Raw genomic sequence first — 9,264 nt, 5'->3', positions numbered from 1 at the left:
GCTGCAGGTTCTTGAAGAGTGGGGAAATGTTGACAACTTTGTTTAGAAAAATGATCGGGGTAGCAGAGTGAAGTATGGACTGGAGTGGGGAGAGACGGGGGCAGGGAAGTCAGTGAGGAGGCTGATGCAATAGTCAAGGTGGAGTAGCATAAATGCTTGGATTATCTTGGTAGCAGTTTGGATGGAGAAAAAAGGGCAGATTTTAGTGAAGTTGGGATTTGGTGGCAGATTGAGTATGAGGGTTGAGCAGGAGAGATGAGTCATGGATAATGCCAAGGTTAGGTAGAATGGTGTTGTTGTCTACAGTGATCAGAAAGTCAGGGGGAGGTCAGGGTTTGGGTGGGAAGATGAGGCATTCTATTTAGGATATGTTAAATTTGAGGTGTCATTGGGACATCCAAGTAGAGATGTCCTGAAGGTAGGAGGAAATGGAAGACTGCAGAGAAGGAGAGAGGTCAGGGCTGGAGAGGTATATTTAGGAGACTGTAGCTGAAGCCATGGGAGCGAATGAGTTCTCCAAGGGAGTGGAAGTAGATGGAGAATTGAAGGGGACCCAGAACTGTGCCTTGGGGGGACCCCATAGTTAGAGGGTAGGAGGCAGAAGTCTGTGAAAAGAGACTGAAAATGATGGACCAGATACAAAGAAGGAGAAACAGAAGAGAACAATGTCAGTGAAGCCAAGGTGCGATAATGTTTCCAGGAGGAGGGGGTGGTCCACAATGTCAAAGGCAGCTGAGAGGTCAAGGGCAATTAGGATGAATCTGGAAAGGAGATGACCTTAGAGAGGGCAGTTTCCATGGAGTGAAGGGCACAGAAGCCAGACTGGAGGGGGCCAAGGAGAGAATTGGAGGACAGGAAGTGGAGGAAACAGGTGTAGACAACTCACTCAAAGAGTTTTGAGAGGAAAGGCAGAAGGGAGATAGGGAGATAATTAGAGGGAACCATAGAGTCAAAGGGTTTTTTTAAGGATAGGGGATATATGGACATGTTTGAAAGCAGTGGGGAAGAAGCTACTGGAAAGTGAACAGTTGAAGATGGTGGTCAGGGAGGGAAGGAGGGAAAGGGATGAAACATATATAATACATATATATGTAATATACAAATATGTATACATGTAAAATGCTTCCTTAGCATTAATTTCTCTAAAACCATGGTTCTTTTCATCCTTTGAGGATTGATTATTTTCCCTTGTCAATCAATCAGTCATATTAATTGTGTCCTTACTCTGTGCCAAGCACTGTACTAAGTCCTGGGGAGAGTGCAATAGAGTTAGTAGGCAAGATCCTTCCCCTCAGGGAGCTTAACATCTAGCAAAAGACACAGACACTAAAATAAATTACATATAGAGGATGCAAAATAATTTAATAATAATAATGATGGTGCTTGTTAACTATTTACTATGTGTCAAGTACCATTTTTAGCTCTGGGGTAGGTACAAGTTAGTCAGGTTGGACTCAGTCCCTGTCCCACATGGGGCTCATGCTCTTTATCCTCATTTTACAGATGAGGCAACTGAGGCACAGAGAAGTTAAGTGACTTGTCCAAGATCACACAGCAGATATATGGTGGAGCTGGGAGTAGAACCCAGGTCCTTCTGACTTCTAGACCTGTGGGCTATCCACTAAGCCAAACTGCTTCTAGGGCTTCATAAGAACATAAGTGCTACTGTCAGTAACACCTACATGCTTAAGGGGTGAATATTATAATTCATAGATTAAAGGAAGGCTTCCTGAAGGAGATATGATATTTTGAAGATGGGGAGAGAGTAGTGGTTTGTTGGATGTGAAGGGGAAGGGAGTTCCATGCCAAAGCAAAACAAAGAAAAAAAATTCCAATATTCATCTTGATGTCCTCTTCATTTCAGGGTATATATTTAGGGCCCGGTACCCTCCATGCACCAGAGGTATATGGTCCCAGTACCCTCCATGTGACTTTGAGATTGGTGAAGTTTGGGGCATCAGAAGAGGCCCAGGACTCTAGAGGGACTTTTGGTGTGGGGCTTGGGCTCTGGTCCTGTGGACCCCTAGTTTCATGTTGGTCTTGGTTCCTTTTGCCTCCTAGGGGGATTTGACACTAAACCCAATTTAGAGGAAGCTAGATCTTTTCTTCCTTCAAAGCCAAAGATTTAAAGCTGCTTATTTCTGACTTCCAGCTGGGCACTGTTGAGAGAAGGAGGTCGGTTCAGGAGGTGAAGAAGGCTATCCTACCCCATAGACATGCTGAGAGCTGCCTGCGGTAGCCATCTCTTGACCTTCTAAATGCTTTCACGAACTTAACTTCCCATTTTGAAAAACACTTCTCTAGAAGGCCAAGCTGATTTGTACATTGGATAGCTCTGAATGAATTTGTTGTTATCTCTGAGTCACAACAGATTGTACTGGCAGGGAGGAACTAGAGCCAAGGCTTTTTTTTTCTTTTCTGCTTTTTGCTTTTTAAAAAAAGAGAGACCTTGGTAGACAGAAAAAAAAATAACCGAACTCAAAAATGTGTTTAAGACCTTCAGGTTTGCAGCAATGCCATCAACCAGTTCCTAAGAATCATATAGATTTTGAACCCGCATCTCTACAGAGAATAGGATGTTTTCAGAGTCTCTGAAATTTTGCAGCCATAGGTAGATTTAGGATATTGACAAAAACTGTCAAAAACACTAACAATAAAGCTTTACAGAATGCTTGGAGTTTTGAATTTAATTACACCTATCTTATTTTTAAACTATCATTTTCTTATTACCTTAAAATGTGTACCATCTAATTGAAGCGGGTACTATTATCATTAAAAGCATTGAAGTGCCTTTGTTTCTAAGAGTCAGATGGTCAAAGGAGACATAGCAAGGACCCTATGGCCAGAGAAACCATTGTCCCAGAGATTGAATGTATATGCAAATCAAATTAAATTGGCCAATCTTTATCAGTCATTAGTTATAATCAATCAATCGTATTTATTGAGCGCTTACTATGTGCAGAGCACTGTACTAAGCGCTTGGGAAGTACAAATTGGCATCACATAGAGACAGTCCCTACCCAACAGTGGGCTCACAGTCTAAAAGTTATAAAATATAATTTGTGTAAATTCAGTAGAGAACAAAGAAGGAAGCTGGCAAGACTTGTTCAATCGTATTTATTGAATGCTCACTGTGTGCAAAGCATTATACTAAGCCCTTGGGAGTATACAATACAACAATAAACAGACATATTCCCTCCCCACAGTGAGCTATATTACAGAAATAGTAATCCAGGGGACCTTCCTTAAGTCCTCATTTCCCCTAATTTTGTATGGTATGGTAGTTGTTAAGCACTTACTATGTGCTAGGCACTGTACAAAGCGCTGGGGTGGATACAAACTAATCAGGTTGGACACAGTCCCTGTCCCACATGGGACTCAGAGTCTTAATCTCTATTTTACAGATGAGTAGCTGAGATACAGAGAAGTTAAGTGACTTGTCCAAGGTCACACAGCCAACAAGTGGTGGGGCTGGATTAGAACCCAGGTCCTACCGATTCCCAAGCCCGTGCTCTATCCGCTAGGCCACACTGCTTCTCTAGTCCTTCTCCCTTGGGCCTCAACTATGAATTTGGATCTATACCCTTTAATCACTTGATATTTGCTCTCTGGCTCAGCCCCACAGCTATTATGCCTGTATCCATAGTTTATTTTAATGCCTTCCTACCCTTCTAGACCCTAAGCTCCTTGTGGGTAGGGAAAGTTTCTACCAACTCTGTTTTACTGTACTCTCCCAAGTGTTTATTACAGTGCTCTGCACACAGAAAGTGCTCAGTAAATACCATTGATTGATTGACTGATTGCTGAACATGCCACTAGTCTTCAGCCTTTTGCAAATGTTCAGCTTTTTAGCATTATGGATATTTGAAGGGAGGTATGTATGTTGTTCAATTCAACAGAGCCTTAATTTTTAGGCATACAGTAGATAACTTGGCAATACCAATCTTGCGATCCCAACTCAATCTCTTTGCTAACATCAAATTTCTGCCTAGTTTTTTTTCAGCAAAAGAGAGATATTTATTTCCCATCTGCAAATAAACTGGAAGGAGAACAAACACGCTACAATGGTGATCCTCGAGCTATGGCCCACACACTTTCTCAAGACACTGCAATGAATCATTGTATGAGCATTATAAAAAAATAAATTTGCCAATTTGGGGTTATTTTCATTGACTCCCAACGAATCCATCTGTTCCAGAAGTCCTTCTTTGAGTAACCCAGAACTACCTATTCCTCAGAAAAGCTTTGTACCTCGCTCATGTCAATACCAGGAACTGATGCTACCTATGTAGTCCATTTAAACTGCCCTACCAGAAGTCGTCTCCAGCTGGGTGCAGGCCCAAACTGCCATGGCTTGTCTCAGGCTTTAAAATTTTGAAAAATTCATCACCTCAAACAGGCAAGAAATAGAGTTGACTGTCTAAACTCTGTAAACCCAAATAGTGCCATCTACCATATAATTCCATTCCCCTGTGGGCAGTCAGTAAATGTTTGTCGATGATGATGATGGACAGTGATAACTATGGGGCTTTTTCTCTACTTCATTCAGTCATTCAATCATATTTATTGAGCACTTACTATGTGCAAAGCACTGTACTAAGCATTTGGGAGAGTACACTATAACAATATAGAATTGTTATAATTATTATGGTATTTGTTAGGTTCTTAAAGCTCTGTTCTAAGCACTGGGGTAGATCCTTTCTCTCCCCCTACTCCCCCTCTCCATCACCCCCCGCCTTACCTCCTTCCCTTCCCCACAGCACCTGTATATATGTATATGCTTGTACGTATTTATTACTCTATTTATTTTACTTGTACATATTTATTCTATTTATTTTATTCTGTTAATATGTTTTGTTCTCTGTCTCTGTCTCTGTCTCCCCCTTCTAGACTGTGAGCCCACTGTTGGGTAGGGACCGTCTCTGTATGTTGCCAACTTGTACTTCCCAAGCGCTTAGTACAGTGCTCTGCACACAGTAAGCGCTCAATAAATATGATTGAATGAACGAATGAACAATAAATAGACACTTTCCCTGCCCACAACGAGCTCACAGTCTAGAGGGGGAGAAAGACATTAATACAAGTAAATAAATAACAGACGTGTACTGATATATACATACGTGCTGTGGGGATGGGAGGGAGGATGAATGAAGGGAGCAAGTCAGGGTGATGCAGAGGGGAGTGGGAGAAGAGGAGAGGAGGGCTTAGTCAGGGAAGGCTTCTTGGAGGAGATGTGCCTTCAATAGGGCTTTGAAGTGGAGGAGAGCAATTATAGCAGCGTGGCTTAGTGGAAAGATACGACTGAATGAAAGAGCACAGGCTTGGGAATCAGAGGACATGGGTTCTAATCCCAGCTCCACCACTTGTCTGCTGTGTGACCTTGGGCAATCCACTTAACTTTTCTGTGCCTCAGTTACCTCCTCTGTAAAATGGGGATTAAAACCGTGAGCCCCTCGTGGGATAACCTGATTACCCTGTTTCTACCCCAGCAGTTAGAATAGTGCCTGGCACATGGTAAGCGCTTATGTCGAGTAGTGTGGTTTAGTGGCAAGAGAGGTCGTGGATTCTAATCCTGACTCCACCACTTGTCAGCTGTGTGACTTTGGGCAAGTCACTTCACTTCTCTGTGTCTCAGTTACCTCATCTGTAAAATGGGGATTAAGTCTGGGAGCCCCGTGTGGGACAATCTGATTATATTTACCCCAGTGCTTAGAACAGTGCTTAGCACAAAGTGCTTAATAAATACAATTATTATTATTATTATTATTATTTTATTATATGAGGAGGGAGGGCATTCCAGGCCAGAGGTAGGATGTGAGCGAGAGGTTGGGTTGGAGGTGAGATAGATGAGATTGAGATATTATTATTAGTATTCTAAAATACATTAGGAATCAACTACCACATCATTATGAAGTTCAATACCCAAAACTAGTGATGAGCATTAATTCGTAAAGTTAGATCAAATTAAAGTGAGAAGTTTTAAAATTCTTAAATTTGTTTACTTATTTCTCAGCTCCTTGTGGGCAAGGAACATATTGCACTCTCCAAAGCGCTTAGTACAGAGCTCTGCACCCAGTAAGTGCTCAGTAAATATGATCGATTGACATACTTTTTGCTGCAATTAGTGAACTTACTGCAGTGAAATTTCGAGATTGCTGCAGTAAACTTTTGAGATCTACATATCTATGGATATTATTTTTGATGCGCTATTTCTATGGTGGCTACTAGCCTATTTTTTAAAGGAATTGCAAATATTAAATTCTCCTGAATTGAAAGGATTTTTATCAGTTTTTTAATTGGGCTGAACTGAACTTCCAAAGTTTGCTGAAAATGTTGTGTCAACTAATGAGAAACAACCCTCTGCACACAAACGCCTGGGAGAGAACTGTCCTATTTAAATATAATCTAGATATACATCTCAAGAGCCCAATCAGGCATCTCAAGGCAGAAATCTACTTTCATGATCTTCTACCCTAACTAACCTACTCTCCCTTGGATTTTTATAACCTTTGGTTTTTGAATTTCACATCACAATGCCACCCCTATTGCCACACTACGTTTTCCTCAGTGATACCTAACACCGTTTCACCACGCAGACAAAAACTTGGAAACCACGGTTTAAGGAAACGACGGTATTTCAAGTGTCGCCCAGAGCTCTAACAATATCCTAAAAAATGCAAAGTATGTTTGTAGAGATCCCTTGTCATTTGTACTGTACAGCAGTGAGTCACCCTCCTTTTTGCCTAATATAGTCCCTCAAATAAAAATATTATTATTATTATTATTGGGTTAGTGCACTAGCGAAATTGGAAGGGCCTCCCACAGGTTGCTATTTCTCCTCCACTGCATCTCCACGAGTAAATTTGTGCCACGCCTCCTCCTTAGCAAATTGTTAATTGTGTCCCCCAAATATACCAGGGAAGGGCTAAAATCAGGTGACTTTTGGATTGGTCATAATGCATCATCATCATCAATCGTATTTATTGAGCGCTTACTATGTGCAGAGCACTGTGCTATGGGAAGTACAAATTGGCAACATCTAGAGACAGTCCCTACCCAACAGTGGGCTCACAGTCTAAAAGGGGGAGACAGAGAACAAAACCAAACATACTAACAAAATAAAATAAATAGAATAGATATGTACAAATAAAATAAATAAATAAATGGAGTAAAAAATATGTACAAACATATATACATATATACAGGTGCAGTGGTTCTCTCCCATGGTTTGCCGTCTAGGAGGGGGCGGGAGGAAATCTGAGTGAGAAGCAAACCTTGTCCCCCTAAACGGTGCCTAATTTGCCCGGGTAATGGCGCTGGGCACTCTCCCAACGCTTAGTGCAGTGCTCAGCGCGTTGTCAGTACTCAGTAAATGCCTGTGCACTCTCCCAACGCTTGGTACAGTGCTCTGTGTACTCTCCCAACGCTTGGTACACTGCTCTGCACACAGAGCTCCGTAAATACCTGTGTACTCTCCTAACGCTTAGAACAGTGCTCTGCACACAATCAGCGCTCAGTAAATATGCCTGTAGAGGCAGCATGGCATAGTGGAAAGAGCATGGGTTTGGGAGTCGGAGGATGTGGGTTCTAATGCTGCTTAACCACTTGTCGGCTGTGTGCCCTTGGGCAAGCCATTTAACTTCTCTGTGCCTGTGACCTCATCTGTAAAATGGGGAATAAGACCGTGAGCCCCACGTGGGGCAATCTGATGACCTTGAATCTACCCCAGCGCTTACCATCCCCCCCATTTTACCTCCTTCCCTTCCCCACAGCACCTGTATATATGTATATATGTTTGTACATATTTATTACTCTGTTTATTTATTTATTTATTTATTTATTTTATTTGTACATATCTATTCTATTTATTTTATTTTGTTAGTATGTTTGGTTTTGTTCTCTGTCTCCCCCTTTTAGACTGTGAGCCCACTGTTGGGTAGGGACGGTATATGTTGCCAATTTGTACTTCCCAAGCGCTTAGTACAGTGCTCTGCACATAGTAAGCGCTCAATAAATACGATTGATGATGATGATGATGATAGTAAGCGCATAACAAATGCCATCATTATTTCATTCATTCATTCAATCGTATTTATTGAGCAATTACTGTGTGCAGAGCACTGGACTAAGCGCTTGGGAAGTCCAAGTTGGCAACATCTAGGGACGGTCCCTACCCAACAGCGGGCTCACAGTCTAGAAGGGGGAGCCAAACAACAAAACATGTTAGGAAAATAAAATAAATAGAATACGTACAAATAAAATAACTAAACAGAGAAATTAATACGGACAAACATATATACAGGTGCTGTGGGGAGGGGAAGGAGGTAAGGCGGGAGACGGGAGGGGATAGGTTCAAACCCCGGGTCCGCCAATTGTCAGCTGTATAACTTTGGGCAAGTCACTTCACTTCTCTGTGCCTCAGTTCCCTCAGCTGGAAAATGGGGATTAAGACTGTGAGCCCCACGTGGGACAACCTGATCACCTTGGAACCTCCCCAGCGCTTAGAACAGTGCTTTGCACATAGTAAGCGCTTAATAAATGCCATTATTATTATCATTCTCTGTGCCTCAGTTCCCTCATCTGTAAAATGGGGATTAAGACTGAGCCCCACGTGGGACCTGATCACCCTGTAACCTCCCCAGCGCTTAGAACAGTGCTTTGCACATAGTAACCGCTTAATGCCATTATTTATTTTATTATTCTCCGTGCCTGTCATGTCATCCGTAAAGTGGGAATTAGGACCGTGAGCCCCACGTGGGCCAACCTGATTACCCTGTATCTACCCCGGTGCTTAGAGGAGTGCTTGACACATAGTAAGCGCTTAGCAAATACCATCTTTATTAATAATATTGACTGATGGAGTCTAGGCGAGCTCATCGCGGTGGGCTTATTTTAGCCCGGAGTAGTCATGCATTCATGGGGTCTATTCCTGGCTCCTCCACTTGTCTGCTGTGTGACCTTGGGTAAATGACTTGACTTCTCTGTGCCTCAGTGACCTACTCTGTAGAACGGGGGTGGCGATTGGGAGCCCCACGTGGGACAGGGCGTATGTCCAACCCACTTGGCTTGTATCCACCCCAGCGCTTAGCACAGTGCCTGGCACTTAGGAAGCGCTTAACAAGCACTGCAACTGTCATTCATTTCAAATGCATTTACGGAGCGCCTACTGCGTGCGGAGTACTGTAGAGAAGCAGCGTGGCTCAGCGGAAAGAGCCCGGGCTTTGGAGTCAGAGGTCGTGGGTTCAAATCCCGACTCCGCCAATT

This window comes from Tachyglossus aculeatus, chromosome 1 (assembly GCF_015852505.1).
Source record: "Tachyglossus aculeatus isolate mTacAcu1 chromosome 1, mTacAcu1.pri, whole genome shotgun sequence".
Classification (NCBI taxonomy): domain Eukaryota; kingdom Metazoa; phylum Chordata; class Mammalia; order Monotremata; family Tachyglossidae; genus Tachyglossus; species Tachyglossus aculeatus.
The sequence above is the reverse complement of the archived record's forward strand: the minus strand, read 5'-3'. Positions refer to the sequence as shown.